Raw genomic sequence first — 16595 nt, forward strand, 5'->3', positions numbered from 1 at the left:
ACCGAGACACATCCTCACCCCGATTGCTTCTGAAAAACACTTTTCCAGAATGGTAAAGGGCTGAAAGGAAGAGATGTAGTGTGGGTGCTCTAGAGGATTGCAAGGACTGATGACAGACTCCGTTTTGGCCCGGAAGGCCGATAGGCCACTCCTGGGCCCGGGGCACGGGGAGGGGGGGGGGGCGCAGTCTGTTTAACCGGTTTCTGTGGTCCCGGAAAGGCGTGTCCCAGTCATACTGAGCCCCCGGCGCACGCGGTTCCCTGCAAGTCCGCGCTGGGACGGGTAGATGCACGGCCCATACCTCCAGAGCTCCCCAAGATTCGAGTGTCTGTGTGTGTGTGGGGGGTGGGGTCAGGTGGGCTGGGAACCTGGCTGTGCACTGGGTTTTCCACGGTGAACACTCAGGCACGCTGGACAGTGTCCCTCCACTTGCCCGCCAGGGTTCTCAGACGGGGCTTGACCCTGAATGCAAAGAGTGGGGCTTTCTGATTGGCTTAGAGTACAAACGCAGGCGAGCACCGCCAGAGACCCGCTCTTCTATTGGGTTTTACATGAACAGCAGAGCACGAAATAAAGAGGCCTTCAGTCATTGGGCCATTGTGTGAATCTCCTTTTGCCTTCTCTGCCGACTGAATTAGCGTCCCAGGATTTTCGTCATGACTCTTAAATCTGGGCTTGTCAGTTCGGCCCAGCGTTCCAGGTCTCTAGGTACCGCATGGGACTTTCAGAGTTTAGCCAATCACATAACGTTGAGATCAGGTTGCCAGGCAGATTATGCTAATAAGACCCCGCCTTTTATGCTGCTCCCACTCTGCGGCGGGAAGAACCACCTGGAGGCGGCGGGGGGGGTTTGATTTCCATCACCCCTAGGGAGAGAGGATCCGGGACCCGCTGATCTTCCAACTCCCCTCACCCAACGTCGTGTAAGTACCTAAAGGATTAAGGGAACCGGATAAACCAGGGTCCAGAGTATCCCATCGCCTGGGAGAGTGTTTCGTCTTTGCTTAGTCCCACCCAAAATGGCGCCCAGCTCTTTCTGCGTCTCAGCGCCCGGCCGGGGCCAACCGACCGCGGACCCGGGTGGGGGGGGAACTGATGGTAGTGGTGGGGGGAGCAATCCCGGCGGCACCGCCCGATGGTACAGTCCAGCCGGGGCTGGGACGAGGCACCTCGCTCGGGGTGGGGGGTCAAACCATCTGAACCTTCTTCGCGGAAAGGGGCGAGGCCCCTCCGGGAAGCCGCCTGGGTCCCGCGTCCAGCGCGGGCTTCGGGGCCGCCCGCCTCGTCTCCCCGGCTCGCAGCTTGCCCCGCGCCCCCCGAGCGGCTCGCATGCCGGGCCGGCCGTGCGCTCCTCTCCTCCCCTCCCGCGTTGGTTGGGCCGGGACGGCGGTTGGGCTGTCTGCACGCCGGGCGGCGGTTGGGCGGGCGGGTGTCCGCCGACCGGGACCCGCGCGGGGGGTGGCGGCGCGCGTGGCCGTGGGCTCTGATGCGGGTGTCCCGGCCTGCGTTTCCCAGCCGCCCCGCCCGCCAAGGTGTGGGGAAGGCCCCTGCGGGTCGGTCTGCAAACGCGGTGGCGGGCTGGGTAGGGCGGAGGCCGAGGACCTGCAAAGCTGGCGAGGCCAGTCTCTTAGGGATCCGGGCTCTCCTTGAGCTAATGCTAAAACAAGCAACTTCTGTGGCCAGGTTACTTGGGTACTAAGTAACATGGGATAGTTGCGGTATGCGTTCCCGGCGCACGAAGGCTGCTGCAATTGGGTGCCATTTCTTTTAGCTGTGTTACGTGGATTAGTTGGGTTCCAACCCATTTTCAACCAGTATATATGTACACTTAAGTTAGAGGGTAGGGGTGGCTTTGTGGTATGGTTGGTGAGAGTCATCCAGCTAAATCCATGCCCTGACTCCTTACACGGGTTAAAAGCTTGCCTGTACATTTAGCCACTAGTCTTTTGCTTGAGGCCAATTGTATCTACATTTAATTAAAAGCAAAGTCGCTCGAGATAACCTGGATTCCTGTCCTGTTCGCGCCACTGCTGCAGTAAGCTCTTTGTAGGCCAGAGGGTGTGCAGCATTACATTGTATTCTTTTGTGCTCATCCGCTCCACAGTTGCCACTACTTTTGCACTCATGAAATGTACTTATTTGTTGCTCTAGAATTGAAAGAACATAAAATCAGGATCCGTTGGGGGCAAAGCAACACAATGTTCACTCAAATCTGTATTTAGTAACTTTACTAGGTTTACATTTTACAAATTGAGGCAAAATTGACGTAGAATGAACTATTTTCGTGCAAACGATTTCTTGGCATCCACCTTTTGAAGTAGTTAACTTTTTCTAAAGGGTCTTTTTTTTTTTTTTCCAAATTAAGTCTTTTTTGTTTGTTTTGTTTTTTGAGACAGGGTTTCTCTGTGTAACAGCCCACGCAGTCCTGGAACTTACTCTGTAGTCCAGTGTTGCCTTGGACTCACAAAGAAAGATCCACCTGCCTCTGCCTCTAGAGTGCTGGGATTAAAGGTGAGGAACAACACTGCCCAACCAGTCTTTTTACTAATGATTTATAACATGGTTCACCAAAAGCAGTTTGTACATTGTATTGCAGGCAAAGCTCTCTTCAAGGCCTCTAAATGCTTTTTAGTGGTTGCCAAACAACTAAGGTTATATTGCATCAATACTCCATAACCACTAAAAAACATTTAATTCTTGCCTGTTTTTTTCTTCTAATTTTAACAATCACACATGATCATCCTAAGAAGTATAATGACTAGAGAAGACCCTTACTAGTATATTAGTGTGTTTTAGATCTTTGTGTGTAAGTATGGATGTGCACAAAATATTTGTGTAAACACCTTGTGTGGAGTAATATCTGTTTTAAGTATAGATGGTGGCCTAAATAACTCTTCGTGATTTGCCACATGAAGTCCACTGAACTTAAAGAGTAATTTTCTTATTTTACTTAAGAAATTCTTTATTTTGAGACATGAAGTGCTGGCTGGCTTGGAACTTGCTTTGTAGACTAGATTGTCCTGGAATTCTCAGAGAACTGTTGTCTCTGCTGGAATTACAGGAGATTAAAATTGAGTACTCCCAGCTTTGTTTGATTCTTTGAGGCAGGGTCTCAGTGTGCAGTTTTAGCTGGTTTGAACTCTATAGATCAGTGGTTCTCAACCTGGGGATTGAGCAGCCCCCTCATAGGTCAATGGAAAACATAGATATTTACATTATGATTCATAACAGTAGCAAAATTACAGTTACGAAGTAGCAATGAAAATAATTTTAGGGTTGGGGGTCACAACGCTAGGAGCTGTATTAAAAGTTTGCAACTCTAGGAAAGTTGAGAACCACTGCTATAGATAGACCCAGGCTGACCTGGCTCAGAGATCTGCCTGCATAAACCTTAAACTCCTGGGCTTAAGGTTTATGCTAGCACAACTGACTCATTTTGCTTTTTTTGCTTTTGTTTTTTGAGACAAGGTTTCTCTGTGTAGCTCTGGCTGTCCTGGAACTTGCTCTGTAGACCAGTCTGGCCTCAATCTCAGTGATCCACCTGCCTCTGCCTCTCAAGTGCTGGGATAAAAGGAGTGTGCCACCACTACTCAGCTTTTATTTATTTATATTTATTTAGTTTAAGCTATTGGGGATAGGAGTACAGGTGTACTTTGTGGAGTTGGTTCTCTCCTTCAACCTTTATGTGAGTTCCTGGGAACAAACTCAGGGTACCAGGCCTTCAAGGCAAGGAACTTAACTTGCTGAGCCATTGAGGAACCTGCTCCATTTTAGGTTCAAAATCCACCTTACAGTAAAGGCAAACTAGATTCATTCTTGTTTATGATTAAACCTCTGTTTCTCAAGGATTGGGCTATGTCCCACCTGTAACCTTAACTACGAATGGTTCTGTACTGCCTGTTCAAGGAATGACAGTCATGTCTTTGTTTCAAAAAATTTATAATCATCTTGAAACCCTACATTTTTTTTTCAAAAGGTTAATTCTAACCACCTTGTTGTGACTACCTGTTGTTATGATTGCCTTGTTTTGTTTACCCTGCAATCATGTCTTAGTTTTAGGAGGTTGTTAGGACTAACTTGTTTTGCGCCTACCTATTTTGCCCACCAAATATCCCATTTGGAAACCACGTACCACTGAGCTATAAAAGCCTTGCCTTCCTCAAATCTAATGCTGTCCTCCTGAACCCCGCCTTAGGGGGAAGCCGCCCATGTACACAAATAAAAGAAGCTTGCTTTAATTAATTTGGCCATGATTATTTGGGTTGGTGGTCTTTCTCCTCCCATCTTTTGAGATTAACATGTCTCACTAACTCAGGATTTGATTTTAAAAAGTAAAATGAGTCTGGTGGTGGTGGCACACACCTTTAATCCTTTAATCCCAGCACTGGGAAGGCAGAGGCACGCAGATCTCTGAGTTCAAGACCAGTCTGGTCTACAGAGTGATTTCCAGGACAGCCAGGGCTGTTAGACAGAGAAACCCTGTCAAAGCAAAACTTTGGAATCAGGGACTCAGTGGATAAAGTGCTTGCTGTGTAAACCAGAGGACATGAGTTCTAATTCCCAATACCCACATAAAAGCTAGGAATGCCGGGCGTTGGTGGCACACGCCTTTAATCCCAGCACTCTGGAGACAGAGGCAGGTGGATCTCTGTGAGTTCGAGGCCAGCCTGGTCTACAGAGGAGTACCAGGTTCTAAAGCTATGCCGAGAAACCCTGTCTCAAAAAACCAAAAAAAAAAAAAAAAAAAAAAAAGCCAGGTATGGCACAGCATGACTGTGACCAGCCAGGCGGCACTTGGGGATGGAGACAGGCTGATCTTGGGGACTTGGAGCTCTACCAGTCAAGCTAAATGGGTGAGCTACAGGTTCATGAGTGTTTCTGTTTTAGAAAATAAGGTGGTGGCGCACTCCTTTAGTCCTAACACTGGGAAGGCAGAGGTAGGTGGATCTCTGAGTTTGAGGCCAGCCTGGTATACAAAGTGAGTTTCAGCACAGCTAGGGCTGTTACGTAGAAAAACCTTGTCACAAAAATCAAAAACAGCTGGGCGTTGGCGGCACACGCCTTTAATCCCGGCACTCAGGAGGCAGAGGCAGGAGGATCTCTGAGTTTGAGGCCAGCCTGGTCTACAGAGGAGTACCAGGTTCTAAAGCTACGCCGAGAAACCCTGTCTCGAAAAACAAACAAAAAATAAATAAAAATAAAAAACACAGCCTGGTCTACAAGAGCTAGTTCCAGGATAGCCTCCAAAGCCACAGAGAAACCCTGTCTCGAAAAAAAAAAAAACCAAAACAAAACAATCAAAAATAAAAAAAACAGCTGGGCGTTGGTAGCACATGCCTTTAATCCCAGCACTCAGGAGGTAGAGGCAGGAGGATCTCTGAGTTTGAGGCCAGCCTAGATTCCAAAGCTACTCAGAGAAACCCTGTCTTGAACACCCCCCCCCCAAAAAAATAAAAAACAAACCAAACCAAAAAGAAAAAGAAAAAAAGTTGGAGAGCAGTAGAGGAAGACACTGGATCTCTGGGCTCCCCATGTCAATAAACACACTAACACATTCACATAATGCATAAAAGCAAAAACAATTGAAAAGAATAGGTTTCTGGACAAGTAGAACTGACTAAAGGGTGGAGAAGCACTGAGTTGTAATTTCCATTCCTCAGTAAATTTACTATTTAAGCAGCAGTAAATGCATGGTGACTATGATTTCATTTGGTAAAAATTATATGTTGAAAACTAGTAAACATCCTGTTGTAGTTTATTATAAACTTGAAAGCCAACATCTTGACTGCCACTTGGACACATTGTAGCAATGTAGACACTCCCAGTTCCTACATGCAGAACTTGTTCCTGTTTATTTGTTAATTTCCGACAGATTAACAAATGGAAATATAACCTAGTGAGTTAAGGAAAATGAAATGTTAGGGCTAGGACGTGGCAGAGTGTGACTGGCGCAGGTAAGGCCCTGAGTTCAGTCCCCAGGGCATGGCAGGGAACCCCTCCCCAACTTGGCCCAACCAAATCCCAGTGTTTCTATTGCAGTTCTCCAGGGGTCCAGGTGGGGTGCAACCAGGTAAAGGAATAGGGTGCTTTTCTTTGTTACTTTGGTCCATATTTTTCTTTCTTTTTTATTTTTTGGGGTTTCAGAGTTTTTCTGTGCAGCCCTGGCTGTTCTTGGCTTTGAACTCAGAGACTCACCCACCTCTGCCTCCCAGGTGCTGAGATTGAAAGTGTGCACTGCCACAGCCCGGCTTCCTTACTCTATTTATGTGGTTTAGTTGAATCACTTTGTAGGTGGTGGAAGAGTATTTGGTCCCTTTCCTTTTGAAATACCATAACACCAACTGAAAGCTCATTCGGAACATTCTGAACTGGTGCAAGTGCAGTTTATTTCCTGTAGCTTCTGTGAGTTTACACTATGCCGTGGGTTCTGAAACATAATGCCCTTTCCCCACTTTCTGCGATCGTTTTCCGTCTTCCTGTTGCTTGTGCCTGGATAACCAAAAGTCTGTTCAGGTTGTAGTAGGAGTGACTGGAAGTTGCTTCCTTTTTTTTTTTTCTTTTAAAGATTATTATTATGTATATGTTTGCCTACATGTATGTAGGTGTATACCTGTATGTACATGTATACCTGGTGTCCCTAGTGGCCAGAGGAGGGCATGGCATCCCCTGGAACTGAAGTTCCACATGATTGTAAGTCTCTGTATAGGTTCTGGGAACCTTAACCAGGGCCCCTGCAAGAGCAGCAAGTGCTCCTATTAACCCTGAGCATCTCTCCAGCTCCCAAAAGCAGCTTCTTTTTGGGTAACTTTGAAACAGTTTAGTGAATTTAGGGGGATGAGTGTGTGAGGACCTGGTTAGAGAAGAAGGAAGTTACGGCTAATCTCATAATGACAGCAAGACTAGTTAAAATGTGCTGAAAACACTTGTTACAAAACCAGTGCTGCATAGGGCTTTGACTCCAAACAAGGTTTGCCAGGAGGTCCACGGCAATCTGATGAAATAATCGGTTACTGTTGCTATTTTTAAAGTTTAACTCGTTTACTTCAGAGGTTAGAGTTGGGTAGTGGTGGACGAGATGGCTCAGCTGGTAAAGGCACCTGGTGCCAAATCTGATGACCTGAGCAAACGCAGCATGGTGGAAGGAGAGAACTCACTCACTTCCCAGCTGTCCTCTAGTTTCTGTTGGCATGCCATAGCATGCAGCCACCCCCCATAAATACATTTAAAAGGCAACAAAAAGGTTGAAAGCTGTCTTCTGGCCTCAGGGACTCTGATGTTGTGATTCATGCAGCCTTTCTCCTGCCGTGTTCTCTTAGCTCAGCATTGTATAGTATCCGGTGTACCCAGCAGCTTGTGTCTGTTAAACTTCTGAAATCTAACATGTATGCCAGATGCTACTGTGAAATGTACACACCAGTTTTTGAGATTTAGCATGAAAAACAATAATACTTTAGATGTCGAGTGATACTGTGGGGACTAGGTTGTTAAATAACATAATTAATTTCACCTGTTTCTGCTGTTAAGCAGCATGGCCACTGGAAACTTCAAATTATGTGCTTCCGTATTTTTATTGAACAGCTTAGCCTAAGCCCGATAGGGCCAGGTGTTCAGAAGTAGCAATAATACAATGTGCTTATTATCTTTAGGCTCTTCTAGTGTCAACTAATAGACAGTGCTAATTTGTAGGTGTGTATAGTTTTTCTAGTGGCTATGATAGCTCTCACAAACCAGCAAGTATTCCTTTGAAGCCAGTCTTAGTCTCAGAACCACTCCCTAATAGTTGTGTTAAATGTTACTGAACTAATATATATTCAGTCCATTGTTTGGACTTAATAATAAAATGAGATGTGTTTTGTCTGTCTTTGCGGTATCATGTGCACAGATGCAAGTTCCTGAGTGTGCACATGTAGAAGCTAGAGGCACACAACAGCTATCTTCCTCTATTACGCTCCATATGTTTTTTAAATTTAAAATTAGGTTTTTTGTTTTTTTTAAGCTGGGATGTGGTGGTGCAGGCCTTTAATCCCAGCACTGAGGAGGCAGAGGCAGATGCATCTCTGAGTTTGAGGCCAGCCTGGTTTGACTAGTGAGTTCCACGACAGTCAAGACTACACAAGTGAAACCCTGTCTTGCAAAACACACAAACAAACAAAATTTGTTTTATTGGTTTATTTATTTTATTTCATGGGTATGAGTGTTTTGCCTGAATATATGTATGTGAACCATATGTATGCCTGCTGCTAGTGGAGGTCAGAAGATGGTGCAAACCATGTGTAAGATTTTGTAGAAAAAAATATCTAAGACCTTTCTGGAGTGACTTAAGTAGTATGGAACCACAGAAGTTGAAGTACTGTCTGGTGTTTCAGAGTTGTTAATACTGGAAACATTTATGTGCTAGTGTAGACCCAGCAGAAATGGAGAATTAGACAAGGTGCATCTAAGAAAGGGCAGACTACTCTTGAAAGAATTGGCAAAATTCTCCCCTAGAGACCAGGAACTAATACTTAAAACAATGTAACACTGCTTTTGACAAATTAATAATGATATATCAATTGAGTACTATAAGCAGTCCAGAAACAGGCTCATACATATTCAAACACCCGGGAAGCAGGTGGATGGCAAAAAGAGAAAGCTTTTAATGTGGTTGAGTATATGCATGGCCTCTGCCTAGGGAAGTGACTCTTAAGCAAGGTGCTGCATATGCTAGTGGATCGGCAGGCAAAGTCTTCAACAGAGCTTGGAAAATGAGAAACCCACATGACCTATGTCTATGTCTATGTCTATGTCGATATGTGTTCAACCTTGTGAGCAACTAAGGATAACATAAATTAAATCCACAATGATATATTCTTGGACCCTCAAATTGAAGTAGGAAACTCCAAACTGTAAGGATGCTGACTGAATAGTAGTGATCTTCATACAACACTGGTAGGAGTATGGTTTTTGACACAGCTACTTTGGAAAGCAGCATTATTAAAAAGGTATAAAATAGAGTTTGGCACTAGTGGAGTTTGTAATCCCAGCAATAAGGAGGCCAACACAGGAGAATCTGTGAGGCTCACTGCTGGTGAGATCCAGGCCAGTGAAAGAACTTGTCTTAGGAAATAACACCTGAGGTTGTCCTCTGATGTCCATTTACAAATGCACACTGGAGTACACACTCATGTGTACACACACACACACACACACACACACACACACACACACACACCCCATTTCCTTTCCCCAATGGGAACTCTTCACTGTGGCTTTGTAGCTCTGGCTTTTGAGCAATTTGCTCAATTAAAGCTCTTTGTGGGTTGAGTAAATTACAGCCTCTTCTGCTTCCCTTGAGATACAGTCTAGCCTTGTGATTTCATCATCTGGTGGAAACCGGGAGACAGCAGCAAATGCAAACCTTGCTGGGTTCTGGCAACCTTGCCAAGGGTGAAAGCTGTTGCTGCAGTGGGGAAAGAGGTCTAAAGCTCTGTGGTCATAGGTCTGGAGTTAAGCCCCATATAGTATTTTGACCTTGGATAAGCAGCCGTTCTTGATTGTGGTGAGGACTTTTTTGAAAGCTGATATTTAAAGGGTATTTCACAGTGCCTGGCACATGCAAGATGTTCAGTAATGGCAGCCCCTCTATTATTATTGTCCCACTCCTTGTTTACTTAGGTAACACTGAATTTCCACAGTCTGCATTTTGAACCAGTGGAACTGTGATTATGCTGTTTTTTTTTTTTTTTTTTTTTTTTTTTTTTTTTTTATGAGCTGCATCTGTCAAGGGATCCCAATTTTGTGATCTCATTTAGCTCCTTTAGTGCATGTATGAATGAGTCCAACATGTAGGCTCCACCTGAACAAAAGGCATAACACACATTGGAGGGCAGATGACTGAGTTGGTGTTCTCCTTCAACCATGTGGGCTCTTGGAATCAGCCTCAGGTCTTCAGGTTTGGTGGCAAGTGCTTTTGCCCTAGAATCATTTTAGTGGCTCTGAAGGCTGATTTCTAAATGCCTCTTAATGCAGAAAAAAATAAAAAAATGTTCATCGGCCAGGCAGTGATAGTGCATGTCTTCACTTTCTGGTGAAATGGATTAGGCAAGAGAAGACTCATTTGTATAGTAAAAAGATATTTATTTCCAAGTCAGTTGTTTAATAATAAAGTAGGACTTTCCTGAATGAGTCAGTTTAATGATCTAATAGTCTGTGGTAGCCACAGTTTAAATTTAACAGAACTAAGAGTTGTAGAACACGCCATATTATTACTGTATACAATAATGAATTATCCTACTTTATGTTAACAATGACATTGTGAGCTAGGAAAGACAAGGTATTATTTCAGTTGTCAAGATAAAGCTTTCTTGCTTTCAAGTGTGCTATTTTCCATGCTGAGAAAGCACTGTAAGAAATGTCCTAGTGATAGCCAGGGTGGCAGTGCACTCAGACCTGTGGAGGCTGAGGCAGGATGCTCTGGAGTTCCGGGACAGTGAACTGCAAAATGACACCATTTAGAGATGTGGGTGGGTCCTGGCTTGCACGTTGTGAATACCAGACCAGAGATTGCTGACCTACCTTAGGAGTTTTATTAAGATGTAAGAGGTGGGAGCTTGGTATAGAAGAGACCTTAAATATGTGCTGGTGACAGAGAGGTTTTCTATGAGTGCATTGTCATTGTGTGTGGGGGGGGGTCAGAGGTGAACATTAGGTGTTTATCATTTGCACCTTAGATTTTGAGTCATGATCTCTTGCTGATCCTGGAGGTCATCAATTCAACAAGACTAGCTAGCCAACAAGCTTCATTGATTCCATCTGTCTGCCTCCCCAGTGCTAGGATTACAGATATTTATGGCCACACCTGGCTTTCTATGTAGATTCTAGGAATCCAAACTCAGATTCTCAGGCTTGTATGATGAACACTTTACTGACTGAGCCATCTCCCTAGCCCTCAAGATAGAGTTTGTTTTTTGGTTTTTGTTTAGTTTGTCTGTTTTTCAGTTTCTCTGTGTAACAGCTCTGACTGACCTCAAAGCTGGCCTCGAACTCACAGAGATCTGTCAGCCTTTGCCTCCCAGGTCTGGGATTAAAGGCGTGTGTCACCACTGCCTGGCTGTTTTGTTTTTTTTAAGATAGGATTTCTCTGTGTAGTCCCAGCTCTCCTGGAGCTCTGCAGATCAGGCTGGCCTCAAACTCAAGAGATCTGCCAGCCTCTGCCTGCCGAGTGTTGGGATTAAAGGAGTTCGACACCATGCCCTGCTGTAGAGTTTTACTTTTGTTTGTTTGTTTGTTTGTTTGTTTTCTGTGCTGGAGATAGAATCCAGGGCCTTATACATCCTAGGAAAGTATTCTACCACTGAGCTATATCCCTAACCTAAGATAGAGTTTTTAAAAAGCAGTAAGTGCCTCAATATGTCACCCATCTGGATTTATCACCTTATTAATAAAATACTTATTTTACCCATTTCACTTGTAACTGTAGGTGAGGAATAAAAATGTGGATGAGAGAAACAGGGGAGACCCTCATTAGGCTGTGAATTAGCTGTAAAGGGAATGGCTTCAAATCAGTATTAATTAGCTTCTTAGTCCTGAGTCAGAATAATGTTCAGTCTCTGAACAAGATTGCCCCCCCCCCCCCAGGAGTGTTAAATTCAAGTGAACTTAGTGAGGAAATAGCTTACAACTTCAACTGTGCCTCTTTCTACACTGTCTAGGATTTTGTCCTCCTGGTTGGATTTGTTATATTTGAGGCATAGTTACCTGTAGCTTTTCAGGCTGCAGAAGACCTGCTTGCAAGTTTCCTACTTAGCTACTGTGACTGCTACTTTAACTAAGGAATTTGAGACAAGCCAGGCATGTTGTAATCCTTTCAGAGGCATACCCACACCACTGGTGGCATCAATTTCCCTGCAAGTTGTCTACAAGTGATGCTGCTGTTCAGGAGGGAGCACGAGGGAAAGTGCTGAGAGCTTTGTAGATCTATCTATAGTGACTAACAGGGTGACCAGGTCTTGGTCAGTGAGTCATTTGTAGCCATTTTTCAGTCTTCAAATGACTTCTGTGAATCCATATTCACATTCAAAGTTCACTTCAGGTATCCTCATAGGTGTCTGGTACCAATTTGCTTGTTCCCATGTAGAAAGAGGAAACTGCAAAGTAAATCCCCAGAAAGCAACCTGATTGGTAAAGAAAGTTCATCCCTACCTGTTCCAGGATTCTAAGACATAAAGACCCACAGTTAGATTAAAGAGTCTGGTGGGTTGCAGACTTTGATGGAAGATGTAAACATTCTTGTTATTGCTTAGCAACAAAATAGGTTTTATTTTAAGTGTGTGTGTGTGTGTGTGTGTGTGTGTGTGTGTGTGTGTGTGTGTATGCACATGCTCAAGTCAGAAGACAGCTTGCAAGAACTGGTTCTGCCCTACTGGTGGGGGTTCTGGGAATTGAACTCAGGTAGGTTTGGTGTCAAGTGCCTTTACCTGCTGAGCTTTATTGATAGTCCAAGCTTCTCTCTCCCTCCCTCGCTCCCTCCCTCCCTCCCTCCCTCGCTCCTCCTCCCTCCCTCCCTCCCTCCCTCCTTCTTCCTCCTTCCCTCCTTTGTTTCTTTCTCTTTCTTTCTTTCTTTCTTTCTTTCTTTCTTTCTTTCTTTCTTTCTTTCTTTCTTTCTTTCTAGGTGGGAGCTTTGTCCTTTGGAAGTGTGTGTAAGGATATTCATTCACATCATTAAGATGGCTGAGAATTTTGAGCTCTTTTCTTTGTCCTATGGTTATTAGAAGCCTCATTGCAGTCAGCCCTCAAATTACTTCTAGAATGATTGTACATTTTTCATTCCCTGCTGTGCAGGAACTAGCTCTGGCTTACACAAGGATCACCTGGAGGTTTTCACAGATATTCTGGGCTTTTCTCTCTGTGCAACTGATTGGGAGAGATTCTTCAAGGGTCAGCCCTTGGAATTTGCCTTTCACCAGCTCACTGTCAGAAACCAGAAAAACTAGTTCATAAGCCTTGAAACTGTAGGTAAGCCAACTGAATGAAGTTTGAAATTTTCACCCTTCATTATGACCCTTTCAGCTCCATTCACCAATGTTTGATTCCTTTTATTTCTTTTTTTCCTTAGACATACTTTATTATTTTATGTATATGAGTATTTTACCTGAATGTGTATCTTGTACACCAGGTGGTGCCTGGTGCCTGTAGATGTGAGTTGAGAGACTAGGATCCCCTGGAACTGGAGTTACACACAGATGTGAGCTGCCATGTTGGAGCTGAGAACAGAACACAGGTTCTCTGGAAGAGGCCTCAGTGCTCTTTCTTAATCGTGGAGCTGTCTCTCCAGCCCATTTGATGCTTAAAAAACAAACAAAACCCTTTGGTATGTGAGTGCGAACATGGCATACATGTGGTGATCAGAGGAAAAGCTTGCCTTCTACCCTGATTGGTAGTGAACACACCAGGCTGGTTGGCTCATGAGTGCCTGTGAGTGGATTCTTCTCCTTGTTGAATTTTGAGGGAGCAAGAGATTACAGGCCTGCTCTGGACTTGACATGAGTTGTAGGCATTTCATCTTTATCTTGCCTAGCAAGAGCTTTTCCCCACAAGTCATCGCCCTAGCTCTGCATGCTTTGTTTTGCTCCCTTCTCTTTGAAGTTACTAGTTCCTAAGCATTTCCCCAGGGGTTTTGTTTTGAACTCTCAAGAAACCCATCAGAAATGCCCCCATGTTTAATCTGGTGGCAAAAGTTACCCTTTCTCTCTTTGTAAAATTTTATATTGGTTAAGCTTCTTTTTTGGGGGGGGGGCGTTGAGACAGGGTTTCCCTGTGGCTTTGGAGGCTGTCCTGGAACTAGCTCTTGTAGACGAGGCTGGCCTTGAACTCACAGAGATCCACCTGCCTCTGCCTCCCGAGTGTTGGGATTAAAGGCATGTGCCACCAACGCCCAGCTAAGCTTCCATTTGTTTTTAATCATAAAAAGACTTTCCTGCTGGACATGGTGGTTCATGCCTGTAATTCCAGTACTCTAGGGGCCAAGGTAGGAAGGAGTCTTGCCCAAGTTTCAGACTAGCTTGGGCTACATACAGAGCAAGACTCTGTCTCAGAAAACAAAACGAAAATGGCTTTGGACTGGAATCTAGCTGAGTACTATATAGCTCTTGCCTAGTGTGCACACAGCCTGAAGTTCCATCTACAACACTTAATAGAGCTTTTTTGAGCTATAAATCATGTACTGTACAATCCACTTATTTCAACTATACTTAATGACTTTCAGAACTTCAGATTGTGCAACTCTCACCACAACCAGTTTCATAACATTCTCATAAACCGCCCCTGCCCCACATCTATATCCCTTAGCTGTCACCATTAATTCTCATTGTCTCCCAAGCCATAGGCAACTGGTCTATTTTTGTGTGTGTGTTTACTGATTTCCTTGTTATGCATATTTTGCATTACTGGCGTCATTCACTGTATGTTTCTTTGTTAACTAGCTCTTTCACTTAGCATAATACTTCCAGGGTTCATCCATTAGTCCCTTCACCATTCATGCATCAGTTCTTCATTCCTTTTTTGTTTTTTAATTAATACATATTAATTATACATAATACTTCATTTCGTTATGATGTTTGCATACATATGTATAACATAATTTGAACATATTTGCCTCCTAATCCTTTCTTGTCCCCCCTCCCTCTGATCTCCTTCCTCTTCCCAGTCAGTCTTCCTTCCATTGTCATTATCTCCCCCCCTCCCTCCCCCCTCCCTCCTCCCTCCTCCCTCCCTCCTCCCTCCCTCCCTCCCTTCCTCCCTCCCTTTTTTCAGTTTTTGGCAACCCTCTGAGTTTAATTAGGGTTGCTATACGAGTATGGGTAGCTGTTTTTTTGAGATATGGCCTGTCTGTGAAGTCCTGGCTGGCCTCAAACTTGCTGGCCTTCTGCCTTAACTTCCCAATTCTTCATTACTTTTTATGGGTATATATAGAGATATTCCACATTTTATGCATCCTGTTATTAGTTGATGGGTATTTGGATCGTTTCCACTTTTTAGCTCTTATGAATAACACTATGAATATTTATGTACAAGTTCTTTGGGGAGATACGTTACTACACTAGGGTTTTTTATATCTTCATAAGGAACCAGTGTGTCATCTGGTAACTGTTTAGACTCTTGATCAATTGCCAGACTCTTTACCAAAGTGCCTACAGTATTTTATATCACCAAAACATATGGAGGTCCTGGTTTCTCTATCTTCTCACCATTTGTTCTTACCTTACTATATCAAATTTAGAATAAAATTGAGAAAATGAAGATATCCTTCTAAAGTGAGGATAACAGAAACTAGAATGTCATTAGCAAGTCCCTTCTGTGTAATTGTGTAATGCAGCAGCATGGCCTGAGAAATATAGCCTGCCTGGCATTAGATTGGGAGTTCATTAGATGATGCAGTGTAGCATTATTTTGCTGAAGCTGAAGTCCCCAAACCTACCTATGCTCAACTCTTTCTTCCTTCCTTCCTTTCTTTCTTTCTTTCTTTCTTTCTTTCTTTCTTTCTTTCTTTTCTTTTTTTTCTTTTCTTTTTCTTTTCTTTTTTTATGTTCTGGGTAACCAAATCCAGGACCTCATACAAATTGGTCAAGTATTCTACCACTGAACTAAATCCCCAGCCCTCTATTTTGTTGTTTTTCTGACTGGACAAACCTTTACATTTAGTGGGGAGTTTATAGTTTGTAGCTTGTATGCTTTGAATTTTAACTATTTTCTTATGGCTATTCTCATTCTCTTTAATCCTAGGATGAACATGAATTACTAGGGTCTATTAGTAGTTTTATTAACAACCACATTGATAACAAGGGACATTTTTGATGGTTTCTGTGTATCAGTTATAGCATCTAGTGTTTTCCATAGTTTTTCATTTACGTAATTCCATTTTAATTTACTGTGTATTTTTGGTGCTAGGGCTTAAATCTTTGTGCACATTAAGCCACACCACTGAGCCATACCACAGCCCTGTTTAATTTGTTTCATAGTTTCACCGTTCTACTGTAGGGATAACTGTGCTGTTATCACTTGTACAGGAGAGGTTAAGTTGGGGTGACTTAACTCTCCTGGCCACCTGCCTCAAGCTCTGGTGCCTCCTCCAGCAAAGGTATGTGTTAGTGATAGAGCTGAGAAGAACAAGTTTGGCCAGTGGCACACTATTGAGAGGGCTTGTTCAGGCACCAAGAATTACATAAGAATTTACAGCTCCACAAGGGCAGACTGCTACTGTGTGATTTCCAGTGACTCTCATTATCATCCTGGGTCTCTGAGGCATTGGGTGATGAGGCAGTCAGTCTGTATTATAGCCCCAGAGCTACCATCCTGGACTTGCCCATGCCAACGCCAGCCAACTTTATCCACTGTGAGTGCAGAGCCTCCACTCAGGGCATGGAGATGTTGGAACAGCCCTTGCAGGCTGTTCTGAAAGTGTTGCAGGTTATTGGTGTGGAATCACTCAGAAGCTAATAGTCACCAGTGACAGGCCTTGGAGTAGAGCAGTCACACTTCTTACTTCCTTTCCCATATTTGGCTTCCAAATTATTCTTTACATTCACAAGAACTGATGTTAAGTTTAATTTTTCATGACT

General features: G+C 43.9%; 1 protein-coding gene across 3 annotated transcripts in view; it reads left to right on the forward strand.

Annotated features, from left to right (window-relative positions):
* Positions 1-638: 638 nt before the first annotated feature.
* The window catches only part of Prdm10 (PR/SET domain 10), a 112962-nt gene continuing 97005 nt past the window's right edge, over positions 639-16595 (forward strand). For 2 of the 3 annotated variants that reach the window (XM_027411751.2, XM_027411752.2), the window contains exon 1: positions 639-923. The gene's annotated coding sequence lies outside the window, so the exon portion shown is untranslated. The remainder of the gene's footprint in view (positions 924-16595) is intronic. The other variant, XM_027411750.2, reaches the window with a different exon arrangement.

This window comes from Cricetulus griseus, chromosome 4, assembly GCF_003668045.3.
Source record: "Cricetulus griseus strain 17A/GY chromosome 4, alternate assembly CriGri-PICRH-1.0, whole genome shotgun sequence".
Taxonomy (NCBI): domain Eukaryota; kingdom Metazoa; phylum Chordata; class Mammalia; order Rodentia; family Cricetidae; genus Cricetulus; species Cricetulus griseus.